At 43.1% G+C, this 15,875-nt stretch overlaps 1 protein-coding gene across 10 annotated transcripts in view; it reads right to left on the reverse strand.

The window, feature by feature from the left end:
- The window catches only part of SGMS1 (sphingomyelin synthase 1), a 189,548-nt gene that overhangs the window by 130,924 nt on the left and 42,749 nt on the right, over positions 1–15,875 (reverse strand). Inside the window, exon 1 of one of the 10 annotated variants that reach the window (XM_075000334.1) lies at positions 13,137–13,169. The exons of the other annotated variants lie outside the window; for them this stretch is intronic. The gene's annotated coding sequence lies outside the window, so the exon portion shown is untranslated. Of the gene's footprint in view, positions 1–13,136; positions 13,170–15,875 lie in introns of those variants that run through there. 10 annotated transcript variants of the gene reach the window in all.

The raw sequence follows: 15,875 nt of genomic DNA on the forward strand, positions 1-15,875 counted from the left end.
TCTCCATGTATTCTAAAAATGGCCTAGGAAGTTAAAGACAAGAATGTAGAGTTGGTTTCAAACTGCAATTCCCAATGCTAATATTTCTGATGGTTTGCGGTTTTTTTTAAAGTTTTTGGGAGCTAAAGTTGTCTATAGGATTGTGTCAGAATCTAAAGTCAAATTCAAAATTCATAACTCAACTGTATCGCCACAATGGACTGATACACCACAATGAACACAACATTCTCCACAAAACACCCCACAAAATATCTCCTTCCTTATTAGCATGGTGTGGACAGATGGATGCTTTCAAAATTTGGAACAGACTTTTGCACCATAGATCCATCTTCACAAAGAAACTATTAGTGAAACATTAAGTTTGCAAAGCCAAGCACTTAAAATAGTACAACAAATTTTATTTCATGTTGTCTCCCATAAATTAACTCTGCCAAATTGCATACACACATTATTTGCTACTTTAACTCTTTAAAAAATTCAACTTCCAAGTATCATTCACATTATCTTCATGCATAAAGCGCAGGTAATTCAGCCAAGTCCTCATCACAATAGATGCTGTAACTTGTCACACTTCCTGAGTTAAGTATTTCATTTCAAGACATTAATGGTAAGGAGACTCTAATTTAATGATAATTAAGGAGACTCTGTATCATTAAAAATTGTCTTTTCCTGCAACACCTGTCAAATAATTTCAAGATCCTGCATTCTGGCAGTTTACTTTATAGAGTTGTGCTGCCCTAATAATCTTGGAGTTATGACTCACCGTCAACCTCAACTTCCAACTGTTAAATGTGATTGTCCTGTTGTATGTGATGTCTATAATTGCTTGAAAATACACAAGAGGTTAGTGGCTATAATTAAGCATCTGACTCTGCAGTTTACTCACATCTTGCTATTCACTTCAACAGAGCTCCCTGGATTGTAGCAATGGTCTCCAAATGATTAAAAGGGTTGAGACCAAGATTGCTAAAGTAAAGAAAAAATCATCAATTCAAACAATACACCTGTTTGCGGTCCTCTCTTTGGAAAAATAATCTTTCATCATAAATTAACAAAGTTTAAAGAAAATCTGAAAACAAGAATCGATTCTGAAATGTATGGCTTGTCTTCATGGAGGAGTAATGTGCTTTAGTGGAGTATGATGTCTAAAGCACACGAAAACGTCATGCATTACTGGCCGATGCAGACTCTGCTGCTACATTTTAACTAACCGCTGTTTGAAATAATATTTACTTTAAAGCACACTAGTGCACAGCAGCAGGATCTACCCCAATTAATGGGCAACACTATGGCTACATCTTCACTAGCTCCCTCCTTTCAGAAGGGGCATGGTAATGAGGGAGTTCAGAAGATGCTAACGAGGCGCTTCCATGAATATGCAGTGCCTCATTAGCATAATGGTGGCCACGCGCGATTTGAAAGTGCTACCTTCGGAACATGCACTGCCCTTGTAGATGGAGGCCTTTCGAAAGGACCCTCCAGACTTCGAAAGCTCTTTCTTCCTAAAACCCAAAGGAAGAAGGGGCTTTCGAAATCCAGCTAGTCCTTTTGAAAGGCCCCCATCTGCACAGGCAGTGTGTTCCAAAAGCAACACTTTCGAATCGTGCGCGGCTGCCATTATTCTAATGAGGTGCTGTATATTCATGGCAGTGACTCAGTAGCATCTTCTAAAGTCCCTGCTAGCATAGACATAGCTCATGTGTTTTAGAAATCATATCTCGAAAAAGCACGTTACCCTGTACAATCCTTAATCTACCTACAGTAGTAAAATATCCGTAAGCTATCTTTTATGAGCTATATGAACAACGAAAAAGCTCAATAAATCACACACAAAAAATACAGCTATTTGGGGAATACGGCATTCCCTTTTTAGGAACAGCATTGATGATTCTAAGGTTACATCTACATTACCGAGGAGATCATGACACTGGCCTCTCCTCCTCCCAGCCCTGGGAACCTCTGGTCTTGCAAGATCTGTGGTCCTGCCAGATGAAGAATGTTGCCAGACAAGAGAATGCCAAATTTAGGTGTTTTAACCTGTACAAAGTTTATTCAAAATATAAACAAAATCTGAAATAAGTATAATAAAAAAGTTTGCAGGTATCTGTACTTAACAGTTTAAATCACCTTTAATACAATTAACATTTACAGCAATTAACAAGCTATAGTTTTAAAACATGCACCACCACCCACATAATTTTTCTAAAGATTCCTTCAGAGCATTCACATGAAATTATCTTCCTGAAAACAGTAGTCCACAAAAAAAAAAAAATCTTCCAACAATAAATCAGATACAGCTATAACTAAATGTCTGTAATACACTGCAAAAGAAACAAGCATGTGCCTGTGTAACAGGAACATGACACTGACACTGGCAGATCAGGAGCCAGTACATGCTGAAGACAGACCAATTCAATTGTGTATTAGTACAGATAATGATTGTTAAATGTGTAAGACTGCAGTTTCTGTTTAAAACTTCCAGAAAATAATGGGATGTTACTTGCATTGTTTCCACTTATCTGTAGCAGCAAACATTTACATCGTGTACACCACTATTATCTGAAACTAAATAACCTAGCACTGGAGACAGAAACCTTGTAAGAAGGTAAATGAAGAACTATTAAGAGAAAAGAGCTAATTTCAAATCAAATGGTTGCTCTGTGGAATGACTGAAGGTCAAAGACTCAGAATGCACTCCTTACTTTCTGTCTTCAAAGATCCTTCTGTTTGGACTCTTACCACAAAGTGTACCAGACACAAAGCGGTGATCCCCATAGAAAATCGGGGGTATCTTGAAAAAACTTTCAGAAACTGGCAGTTTATTACATCACTACCACCATTTGAAAACACAAAGAGAGATTCACCTCTGTATCTATTTTAGGTGCTTTTACTTCCCCGTTCCTTTTCTTAGCTAATACATCTTTAATTAATTTTTGCTAGATAACTGACTATCAGTGTTGTCTTGATGCAAAATCTAGAGTAAAAATTGAGCTGGGATAAGTGACTACATTCATCCCTTGTTCCATGAGCACAATTGGTTCCCAGCTTTGTACTCGTAAGTGAAAACTCCTAAGAGGGCCACTAAATTCTCATTTAAAATACACGTAAAAGTCTCTGATTGGTTCCTAGACCTCAGGACAGAGTGGCACGTGCTGCTTCTGGAATGTAAGTGAACCTTAGGTTTGGGAGTTGGAAAAGGTTAAAGGCTGGGGGCGGTTTAGGGCCATGAGTGGGAGGGAAGGAGGGTTAAAACCTGGTGGTCGGTTGGGTCCATGGGGTGGTGGGGGGTTCAGGCTGCTGAAAGTTGGGTGTGTGGTCCAGCGGGGTGGGGGAGGGGGGTCAGCCTGTGGCGGGTTAGGTCTACTGGGCTGGCGAGGAGGGAAGGCGGGGGTCAGACTGCCATGAGGCCAGACTGCACGCCTGGCGAGGGGTGGGGGGTTAAGGCTGCTGCAGGTTGGGGCCGTGGGGCCAGCACAGGAGTCAGGCTGCCTCAGGCCTGGTGGCTGGAGTGGGGGTCAGGCTGCCACAGGGCTGGCAGAGGTGCAGGGTCAGGCTGCCATGGGGCCAGCGGGGGTGGTCACGCTGCTGCAGGGCTGGCAGAAGGCAGGGGTCAGGCTGCTGTGGGGCTAGTGGGTGGGGAGGTCAGGCTGCAGCATAGCCAGTGCGTCAGGAGGTCAGGCTGCCGTAGGTAGGCATTGCGGGGCCGGCAAAGGGTCAGGCTGTTGCAGGGCCAGCCAGAGGGGGGAGGTGAGGCTACCAAGGGTAGGGGCTGCAGGGCCGGTGGGGGGGTCAGACTAGGGCAGGTTGGAGCCACAGGGAGGGGATTGGCCTCATATTAGCGGGGGGCAGTTCACTCAGAGTGAACTAAGGCAGGTAAATGTGTCCCTCGTTTAAGCAAGTACTCATAAGTGAAGTACTCATTTAACAAGGGATGAGCATATTCTCTTCAGATTTGGAGCAATCTGCTCTAGTGTGACTTTGTTATTTAAGTGATCTTTTATCAGAAAGTCTTCTTTCTCTGGGTGGCCTTATAGACTGTAAAGTCAAGATGACCGTCTATGACTCTACACTAAAACTGGTACGGTGATCCAGTTCACATTGATAACTGGCTTGGTGAAACCTAATGATGGAATAAATCACCAGCTTCAGATGTCTGCTCTGTTTTCTGATTATCTGCTCTGAATTAGGCACAACTGAGAGCAATTCCAGACAGTGTGACAGACATTAGATCCTTAACACAAATTATTCCTCATTTATACTGCAATAGCCCTCCAGAATCCCAATCTGAACTGCTGTTAGATGCTACACAAAAGCATAATAGGTGTCCCAAAATGCTAATAAAGCTAACAATTAAAGTTAAGATTCAATAAGTAGGCTTAACGCACAACAGGAGTGAAAATGAGGATAACAACGATAATGATCAAGATAGCATCTCAGCTAGTGTCCAATTTCATTATCATCATTTGAACATTTATTCACATGTTCCTAAAAAGTTATGCAATGAGACCAACTCATTTCCAGTACTAAAAGAAATGCAATGTAAGACATTCTAAGGACTACATCCTGTTACACCACTATTCTAAACCCTAGGATTTAATCTTTACAGTAAATGAAAATAAATAAATACTGCCCATATTTTTTCAGGTACCATTATTTTTGAAAACGTACTGGTACATATTGGAGAAAACTGTGTAACTGCTATCTGGTAGTGTTCAAGTTGAATATAAAATAATTTAATAACAATAATTCAGAACAGAATATATTGCCAGATATACAGCTGTCTCTACTACCCCCTCATCTATTTACCAAGGAAGGAAATGTGTCTTTCCACAGGATGTCTGCTTATATGTTCAGCCTGATGAATTTACATTCATCTTTAATTAGCAGAAGACTAAATTATTCACAGCATCTGCCTATGAAGGAGGAACAGAGAAGCTGAATTAGCAGGGTGCTACTGGCTGCTGTTGCCTGGAGAAGAGAATGTGTTCCATCATTAATATTTATGTAACATAAAAAGTTGGCAAGGATTTTTAATGAGTCTTTAAGACAAAAATCAAAGTTTTACAGAGGTTTGTCCAGTTTTACAGAAGTTTGTCCAGAAGAGTCTCATCGAGCTACTCTTCAAAAATACAGCAACTTAAAATAATTAGCTCCTGCTACTAGTGACCTACTTAAATGTGAGGGCTGGAAAAAAAAAAGTTAAAATTCCTTTAATGTTAGCAGCATGTCGAGTAAGCAAATTTAAGTGTTCTTCTCCAGATATGTTTGCTATTTTTGCAATCAATATTGCTGCACACTGATCGTATGTTTACTGTAATATTAACTGACCCACTACTAGATACAAGCAGTCAACAGCAGTCATGAACAATGCTTCCTGCAGTGGAAGATACCTGGAATCTACAGGTGCAAACTGCTACTGGTCGTACCTCTCAAATCCAGCAGCATCCATCGTCCGGAACAACCATGGCTGTTGCCAGATGAGAGAGAGTAGCCGGCGGGTTGTGGAAGCCCCAGCAGGGCTGGAAGCCAGAGTCTCTGTCTGCCTCATGGCTGCAGGGAGGAAGGCTGCCATAAGTCTGGAACCCGAGCTTCCCAGCAGCAGGGGCCAGGAGTTGGAGCCCCATCCTTGCCCCACAGCAGCACAGAACTGGGACCCTGAGCCCCAACTTGCCCTGCAGCAACAGAGGCTAAGATGCTGCTGCAGGGCTGGGAACTTAACCTTGGCATGAGTTGGAGCCTCCTCCTTGCCCTTTGGCAGCAGTGGACTGTAAGCCTGAGTGCCTGCTTGCCCTGCAGCAACAGAGTGTAAGAGGCTGCCACAGGACCAGGAGTTGGAGCCCCGACATGCTCCATGGCAGCAGGGGTTGAGAGGCTGCTGCAGGCCTCAGCCAGAGCCCTTCCTTCCCCTGCAGGGTGGCAGGCCACTGCCACAGGGCTGGGAAGCGGTGTTGCCCAGCAGCACACAGGGTCAGGAGCTGGAGCCCCCACCTGCCCCACAGCAGCAGCAGATGAGAGGCGGCTGCAGGCGAGAGCTGAAACAGCAGTCTGCCCTGTGGCAGGGAGCTGGCTGCAGACCTGTGGCAATCCCTAGGAGTCTGGACTGAGGCCAGAGCTATAGGAGGGAGGCTGAAGGCACAGCTCTGCACTTTCCCTTATTCAGAAAATTCTCTCTCATGCTGGATAAGGGAGGTGCAACCTATACCCCTTTTATGTGACAAGCATCACCTGCTTTTTAGAAATGGAGAAAATTGGACAGAGATTAAAGGGTGACTTACAAAAAATTGTTTTTAAAAGCTAGTTTTATGCATCTTTATGCTAGATGAAGAGCTGAATGTTATTCCACTGTCCTTAAAAAGTAATAACCAAAAAAAAAAACCAAAAACCACACACGCTTTAGAAATTGGGAGTGCTTGCTTTAATTTTCAGTGATTTTCTGGAAGGTTTGTAGGAGCTGGAAGGGATGCAACTCTCCAAATGAAGGAGTGAACATCCTGAATCTTTAATAAAAGGGTTTCCTTATTTGAAACATTAGTCATTAAAGTTAAATATTTGTTAATATCCAGCTTTTAATCGTTCTCTATAAAAAGTTCTTCATAGCTATACTTTCATTCCTGTAGGTCATGGTACCACTATGTCCAGTTCTCTGCTAAAAGTCAAAGAGCCTTCATGACTGGGTAAGAATTGAAATTCCAAATAAAAAACAAGGATTTGTAAGAAAAAGAGATACCTTGCAAGAATTTTTATATATACACCTTAAAGAAACAAAAAGATCAATACTATAAAGCTGTAGTGTCCAACAAGCTAGCCACTAGCCACATGTGGCTATTTGGCCACTTGAGTGTGCCTAATTGGCTTGAACAATAAATAGATTATTAGAATAATGTAGCCAGTACTACAGCAGTAGTGGCTACTGCTTCAGAACTGGTTGGATGCCACAGCCATAAAGCATTAAGAAAAGGTCAAAAACCTAATTTAATTTCCTTTTGTAGGCCATCTCACCTGCCAAAGTCACACATGAATGGCAGAGCTGGTAAAAGAAGCTGGGTATTGCGTGGCTCACAGCCCAGTACTCTCTTCAATGAACCACACTGGCCCCAGCTGCAAGGACAGCAAAGGTTTGCTTATAATGAGTCCCATTCAAACAATTACACTTTATTTACCTCAGGTTTTTGGTCTTATATTCATCAAAATATTTAGTACTATGAATGTCTTCAGATCTAATCTGCCTTAGAAAAGATTTCCTGCATAAATGTTGTAGTTTCTCCCTCAAGGCAAAAAGTGTGCATAAAACAAAAAAGCACAGGCAATATTTAAGCACATTGCTTGGATTTTCTGTCTTACTCTCTACGAAGCCAATAGTTTCAAATCAAAGCCTTGCTTGAAGAAAGCATTCAGTACAGATTTTAAAAGAAAGAACAAAGCTGAATAAATTAGTACCAGGCTTCTGTATGTGTGTGCAAGTAGAAGCAAATATAACTCAAGTTGCTTCTAGATATGAGTTGCACAAACTGTAGCATCAAAAAGCTGAATAAATGCCAATTAACTAGAAAGTCAAGGAAGCAGCGCTCCAAACTTTAGGTGATTTTAGTACCGATTTACAGTACTGGATAAAATAGTACCCAAAGTGAGGGCAACGATACAACTAAAATCACAACATACTTCTTGAAAGACAAAATGAGATCAAAATTACAGGTAAAACATCTGTAATGAGATAGCATTCCACTTCCTACAAGTGTCCCTGTTTGAGTGTGTGCCCACACCTCTTTTAGTTTGTGGTGATCCCCCTCAGCAGTTGCTCAGGCCATTTCAGTGACTCAACCCTCTGGCTACATCACACACATAGTCTCTCAGCTTTCAACATAACAAGGTCTCTTCTGGGATAAACAGTTTAATGAAAAAAAGAGATAAGTCTTTGTCTACACTTATATGCTTAAAGCACAGCAGAACTTTAATGCATCAGTGGGGTCAGGGCACTAGCACCAGGAGAGAGCTCTCCCAGTACTGTAGGAAAATCATGCGGGGAGTAGCTAACAGCGTAGGGAGCCTGTTTACACTGGTGCTTTACAGCACTGTAGCTTGCTGTGCTCAGAGGGGTTGTGTGTTTTTTTCACACTCGAGTGAGAGTTACAGGGCAGTAAAGTGGCAGTGTAGACAAGCCCTTAGTCTGCAGTCTTTAAATGCTCCCAGCCCTAGTACGGAGCCATACTCTCAGGAATTCCCATGTGGAGGCAATGGTTTTTCCCTTTCTTGGTCCAACTCTCTAGCTGGTCCACTGAGTAATTCAGTTCTTCCTCAAGGTGTGTAATAAAGTCCAATACAGTACAAAGTTCACTAAATTGCTGACCCTCTTCAAAGTCTTCATTCCCCTCTCTAGGGAGTTAAGTTCAACTCCCTCCTCAGGGAGCAGACCATTCTGCCTGTTGCCAATAGAGGGGGACCCAGGTTCACCCACTACTCCAGGTCCCAGCACAGGGACCCTATGAATAGGAGCCACTTGCCACTGTGTCCCATTTCAACTTACAATGCTGCTGCAATTGCCTGGGCAGAGCCATCCCATCCATGGGACGAGGTGGTAGGACAAGGAGGGACATTCATCCCAGGTCCCGTGCTTTTGGGGGGGCCCCCCCACAGCGGGTGCCCCACCCATCCTATGGACCAGAGGAAGATTACCCAGGGCAAGGGGCAGGTGGTGCAGAAAGGTGGCAGCAGCAGCAGACATAGGGAATCACCTCCCTCGTGGCCCCTCCTCCCGCCCCACACTCAACATGCCGTGCTACACCACTGCCTCCTGGCCCACTCAGCTTCCCTTCTCAACAGACAGCTGGAAGGCCTCCAGCCACCTGTGGAGAAGTGGGGCTCAGTGGGCCAGAAGGGCACAGCAGAATGCTGGGTGGTGAATTGGGGGAGCAGGAGAGACCACAGCTGCTGCTACCATCTGCCGTTCTTCCCCGTCCAGGTAATCCCTGTTCAGGCTGGTCAGGGAGGGGTCAGGGGTTGAGATGTGAGCAGAGCAGGAAAGGAGCAGGGCCTGAGGTGCTAGGGTTCCACACCCCCATCTCAGGATGTCCCTGTCCCTGGGCCACTTCCCCACTGCTCCTTCACTTTCACAAATGCTTCATCTTTTATCATACATCTGAAATCTTGCACTTAATCCCTGCAGCCAGCCTGAAGCACACTCATTTCCCTGGTCTCTGCCAGCACTTCACTGTCCATGGTACCACAACTGTATTGGACCAGCCAGGAGCACCAAACACTTTCCTCTGGCTCCAACAGGGAACTCCTCGGTAACTCCCCTTACATGGGTCTGCATTCCTCTGACTGACTGTTCCCTGCAGCCCTTCCCTGACTTGACTGATTCTTGTGACCTCTCCAGGCCACATGGATGACTTCACTCCGCTGCTCCTGTCTGAGACAGGGTTTGATAGGACCCTGAGGCCTCCAGCAAGGGGGCTTCTGAGCCTGGTAAACCCCATCACAAAATCTACAGAGAACAGTGGATCCAATGAAGAAATCAGAATTAAAGCTTTTTCCTGCATTATAACCAATGCAAATATAATTCCCACTAAAGTAAAACACCAGATTTCCTTGTAAGCAACTCAGAGTAAATGACAGAAATATCAGTGCCAATTCCAACCAATTTATTGACTGAAGTTTACTATTCTATCCATTTTATTTTAAACTCTAAATAAACGTACCGTTCCTTTTTTCTAACAGAGCATTAGAGGCACTTGGCAAAAACAGTTAAATACTCTATAAAGAGTCATTGCCATTTCTTTTAATTTTGCCATCGAAGACTCCCCAACCTCAACCTCAAGGACAACAACAACAACAACAACAACAAAAACTCACCCTGGTAACAATTACTAAATATTTTGGATTTAGAAAGTCTTAGATTAATAATCAAATCTGCATGCTTAGATTCCCAGCTTGCAACAACTTATTTTGTGTGTCTGGTATAGGGCAGCAACTAAAATTTTACCTGAAGTTGATCTAGCCAGACAGCTTCATAAAGAGTGGCAGAATTTATAGCAAAAATGCCTCCTTCATATTTGTAAACTGGGCAGTAGGAGGCGATATGTTTGATGGTCTGCCATGGGGAGTCACAGTCGGGTGCCAGGAAGTCCTTGATTTTCCATTTGTGCATTAGATCGCCATGTTGACCATTGTTGGTTCAGATTCTGTTCAGACTGACCAAGATGTCCATGGAAGGTTGAAGCCCATTCTGCTTCTCAGGTCTTCTCTTGATCATAGTCTGATTGCATGAGGATAAGTGAATGTTCCCAGAAAGTTTAACGGGACTAAAGACACAAGGGCCAGGGTGTACTGTCAAGGTCTTGGTGGACAAAATGACATCCGTTTTCCTGGATTCACTGACCTTTGAAGAGTGTTGCTGCAGTTTGGTGTATCGATGAGGAAGCAGTGTTAGACACACCAGGCAGCCACAGTGTTGCAACTGAGTTAAGCGTTCCACTAATACACTGCATCACTGCATTCATCTGGCTGTAAACAAGCTGAGCGTGGATGCATCCACTCCACATCAGTGCATGATATTCAGCTACCAAATATACAAGTACCGTTGTACATGTTTACAGTACTGATTCCTATGCCCCAGGATATACTTTCAGATTTCTGAAAAATGGTTGCTCTCATTTCTATCTTTGCAGCTACCTTCTAAAGATCATCATGGAAAGTGAGGGTGAAGTCAAGTTTTACTCCAAGGCTGATTGAGGTGTAATCATGTCACATATTTTTACCACAGAAAGCTACTTTCAGTGTGTTTTGGGCATTCATTATTGAGATTAAATGCTATTTTTTCCAGGGTTGGTTTCAGTCTCTATTTCTAGAAGTGCTGTTCTGTAATTCAGGTCCTCATTTAACACCTTCTCAATGCCATGGAGATTTGGTACTTTGATTTTCACAGAAAGATCATCTGCATATCCAAATATTTGTGATTTAGTTGAAGGCATGTCTCTTCGATAAATATTAAAAAGGTTGGCTTTAACACCTAGTTAAACCCATAGGTGTGTATTATTCAGCATGGTCTGTCAACATCAGGCAAAGTCATATCAGGCCCTTCATCCACACACTATCATACACAGATGACAGGTCAACAAATAATGCACCAGTCTTTGGCTATCAGAGAAAGAAAAAAATAAAACTAATCTCAAGTGGCAATGGATACCTACTAACCAAACTAAAATCACTGTTCTCAACTCCTGCTCCAACATAGCCAGAATCCAGCTGGTGCCTCTATTCATTTACCAGTATGGGGGGGGGGGGCAGAGCAGCTGTGACTGCAACAGTGGTTCGAGCCCATGGTTGAGAACTCATTTTGGAGCATGACTGAGGAAACTTTTTGGCCTGAGGACCAATTCTCTGTATGGAAATTGTATGTATGGCCATGAATGCTCACAAAATTGGAAGCTGGGGCTACGTTTACACGTGCCCCAAAACTTCGAAATGGCCATGCAAATGGCCATTTCGAAGTTTACTAATGAAGCGCTGAAATGCATATTCAGCGCTTCATTAGCATGCGGGCGGCAGCGGCACTTCGAAATTGCCGCGGATTGCCGCCGCGCGTCTCGTCCAGACGGGGCTCCTTTTCGAAAGCACCCCGCCTACTTCGAAGTCCCCTTATTCCCATCAGCTCATGGGAATAAGGGGACTTCGAAGTAGGCGGGGTCCTTTCGAAAAGGAGCCCCGTCTGGACGAGACGCGCGGCGGCAATCCGCGGCAATTTCGAAGTGCCGCTGCCGCCCGCATGCTAATGAAGCGCTGAATATGCATTTCAGCGCTTCATTAGTAAACTTCGAAATGGCCATTTGCGTGGCCATTTCGAAGTTTGGGGCACATGTAGACACGGCCTGGAATACAGGAGGTAGTGAGGGCTCCAGCTAGGGATGTGAACTCTGCAGCTGGACTCAGGTGAGGGGTTTAGGATTTAGGAGGGAGTTCTGGGCTGGAACCAAAGGATTCAGGTGCAGAAGGGGAATCAGGGCCGGGTCAGGATCTTGGGGTGCAGGGTGGAGATGGTGAGCTCAGGGTGCAGAAGCTAGCAGAGCTTACCCTGAAGCGGCTCCTGGAAGCAGCAGTCCATCCCTGCTTCAGCTCCCACATGGAGGCAGAGCCTCACAGATCTGTGCACTTCCCCATCTCCAGGCACCACTCTACAGCTCCCGTTGGCTGTGGTTCCTGGCAAATGGGAGTTGCAGAGCCAACATTTGGAGCGTAGGCAATGTGCTGAGCCCCCCAGCTGCCCCTGCTTCCAAAAGCCACTGCATGTGCAGAGCAGGGAAAGACAAGCCACCAAACCCACTCTCTGGCTGCAGCAGCTCTCGACTCTGCTCCCGAGCAGAAGCTTGAGGACTGGATTAAAAAGTCCGATGGACCCCAAACCCATTATTCACGCTGCAGATTTTGTCAGATACATCAGTTTGTGATGATTTTTTTTTTTTAGGTTCTCCCCAAAACCATAAAAACAGATACATATTTTGAAATTAATAGGAAGTCTATGCTGTCCCACAGGCGTAATTTGAAAAGTCATGTGTTATAAAGCCAAAAATGGGGGGCTCTTGGCTCCAAGTGCTGTGCTATAGTGAGCAATATTCCTGTCTGTACACATTCCCATAAATTTGTGCACAGAGCTATCCCTCAGAGCTACAACCCCATCTTCACTACCCCCTGTAGCTGTTACTCCCACCTTCTCTGATCAACTGTCACATTCCAACTGTCATAGAACCTTTGGTCTACATCATTCCATCTGGTTCTAACAGGGTCCAGGGATGACTGAACCTGGCAATATTCCTAACAAAAAACTCTCAGCCTTGCTTGTAAACTGTTTCTATTGGTTCATATTGACTCGGATATTCTAGGTTTCACAGGGACACAAAGAGTGATAATCTATAATGTCCGTGTTCATTAGAACTGATAGTGATTTAGAAGTGTAAGCTGTGGTGAGGGGCTGTGCGTGTGTTTTAAGGTTATTTGCACATTCTGGTTGTATTGCTGTGTGGGTGGTTATAAATAACTAAGGCAGCTGAGCCAAGTAATCCACCATCTGTGCAGTCTCCAAACAACCAATGAAACTACAAATATGAATTAACTACAGACTAAAAGGTGGTGCTTGGTTAAGGTACCTCTTATCACAACAGTCTAAGACTCTTGGCATGGCATGGAGACAGCCACTGTTGCTATTATACACCACACTGATGTAATCTGTAAAGTCAAAAGAGTTGAGAATTTAAAAACCAGACAGTAACAGATTATGAGAGCCAGTGAACAAAGCAGTCTCAAGCAACCGCACAGCTGCTTCCATAGCTTCACACTGAAATCTTTTATATTTGTAGAATCAGAGTAACACGCAGAAGGACATTCGTGGAACTGTGCTACATAGATGAGAGAGAAGGAGAAAAGTAAAGTGATTACAATCTGCAAGCCAAGAAACTCTCAACTACTTGCTTCCCCCCAGTAGTGGAAAGGGAAAGCTGATTTACTCAAATATTATAAATTTAAAAACAAAACAGCAAATAAAAACTAAACTATTTCCCTTGCAGGCCAGCCATTATAGGGCTACCAATTCAGATGAAAACTCTTCTTGATTTGTGTCCTATTAGATTTAAATATGCCACAAGAATCAAATTTGACCTTTGGTACTGGACGTTCTTTATCTATGGGAGATGGGAAGAATTTGTGCTATTTAAAGTTCAAAAAATTAGTTTAGGAAAAATAATTAAATTATCCCAGAACATAACAAAGGACCTTTTAGTACAGTGCACATTGCTGGCACAACACGTAAGTGGTCAAAAGCACAACAGACATTATATTTCCTTTAGACTGTAACAAAACAGTCTTTCCCACAGGAAAAAAATAACAGGGCAGCAAAATTAGCAGCTGGAAAAAAACAAACTAAGGGTCAATTCACAGCATTGACTAAACGAACAAATGACAATGCTGCTGTCTAATATATGGACATGCACAGCAGCTAGGTCATAAAATGTCTCCTCTTAAACTAGGATTAACAGATTCACTTGCAGAAAGCATTTCTATTAGACTTTGTTAATTCTGAATATATTTCCCCACAACAGTACCTCTTCTTAACCCATGTGAAGTCACTTTTCTTCAGACATCCTTTGGATAACCTGATTCTCTTCCTGGACATCTGGCAAAGTTCAGTAATATATTTTGTGGATGAACTACAATAAAGTGATGATTTTTCCTTAAAGAGATTATAAATTCAGAACAGTCCACAATGGCCTTTCAGTCTGATCTCTTCAGTTACAGTCCTTAGCACTTCCCTGAAATAATTCCTGTTTGAACTAGAAATAAACAGATGATACACTTTCAACTTGCTATAACATTCTGTTTCAGTTTCTGTCCTAAAACTGATGTGTCATGTTATAACACCCTGCTCATATTACAACCTATCAATGTCCACATCTATAATCAGTTTATATAATATGTTAAGCCTTTTATTTGTTCAAGAAAATGCCAAGTGCTATGTAAGGGAATGGATATTTCAGCAATGTGCATAATAAAAAATTAGAACTCAATCATCAGGCACAAAGTAATCTAATGAAGAATTGGCACAGCTTTATTATAAGGAGCAGGAAGAGAAAAGAAGGGGGAAAGGCATTAGCCATCTGCTTAGCCACAATGAATAGTTTGGATTTTGTAGGGATCGTGGTAAGGCCAGTTTTAAGAGCAGATATGGAGGAGGTTAAAGTAGTGGGCATTTGGATTTTATCTAGGCTATTTCTTAAGCATGAGAAGCCCAGCAGGAGAAAGCATGGAGGTGTTTGTTTACAACGTAAGCTGAAAGGTGGATTGTAGAGGTTGCACATACAGGGAGTGCAAAGGCAGGGATTAACCGCACAATAGGTTACTTCCTCTTCCAGAAGGAACTAAGCTTTGAAGCACCTTAAAAATGAAGCAAGCAGCTTGTATCTGCTGCACTAGTGAAAAAGGGGCCACTGGAAAGCCTCAATCATTAGGAAGGATTACCACAGCTCACGCAGGATCTGAAAATAGTGAATGGTAATTAAGGCAAACCAAACAGGTCATAAGCTCCCAAGAGAAGTACCAGAGTTTCAGATGATTCAGGGCCTTATTCCTGATCCAGCATTCAGATAGGGCCTTCTGTCCAAGTGTGAGGAGAGGCCTCCGATTCATGCAGAAGAACTGGAAGAACTTGATCTAGAGAGTCCCACAGCACAGAGCTGTTATTATGCTAAGAGTACAGCATGTGTATACAAACTTGGATTTGTTTGAGGTTTTTTGTTTTTTCTGTAATGCTTTTACCTTAAAAATAAATGAGCTTGTTCAGATGATGATGGAAATTAAGTTACAACTGCCGGCAATACACTGATCATGCCCTTTTGAGGGAAAGCAAAGCACAAACACTGGCTCACTCAGGTAGTCTGCAAATTCAGGGGCTATACAGCCTTTAAAAGTCCTGGCCATGAGAGAGAAATATTAAAGTCTACGGCCAGAAGGGTGAAGACTGGGGGCAGGAAATCTGTATGTGGGAGTCCTCAAAGGATAAATGAAAGGGAATACAGGTTCACATACTCTCTGACAGGCTATTTTATTATTTTTAAGATGTGTTCTCTTAAGTGCTAAACAAATAATGCTTTGCTTCACGAGTTAGTTTAATCACTGAGTACACGGTCACGTATTGCTCCAAAGGGTGGAGAACAACAGAGTCTGGACATAAATCAGTCTTGCTGTGATGATCATGGATAATCTGCAGAAAACTACAACCTGCCACCTCATCTAAAGATGGAAGAATATCATGATTCCATCCCAAAAAGGAGGTGACAGTCTGAGGCCTGAGACTTGGAGGGCATGCACTGGAAAAGGCTCAGAGGTACAGTTTG

The sequence above is a fragment of the Carettochelys insculpta genome, chromosome 7 (genome assembly GCF_033958435.1).
Source record: "Carettochelys insculpta isolate YL-2023 chromosome 7, ASM3395843v1, whole genome shotgun sequence".
NCBI lineage: Eukaryota > Metazoa > Chordata > Testudines > Carettochelyidae > Carettochelys > Carettochelys insculpta.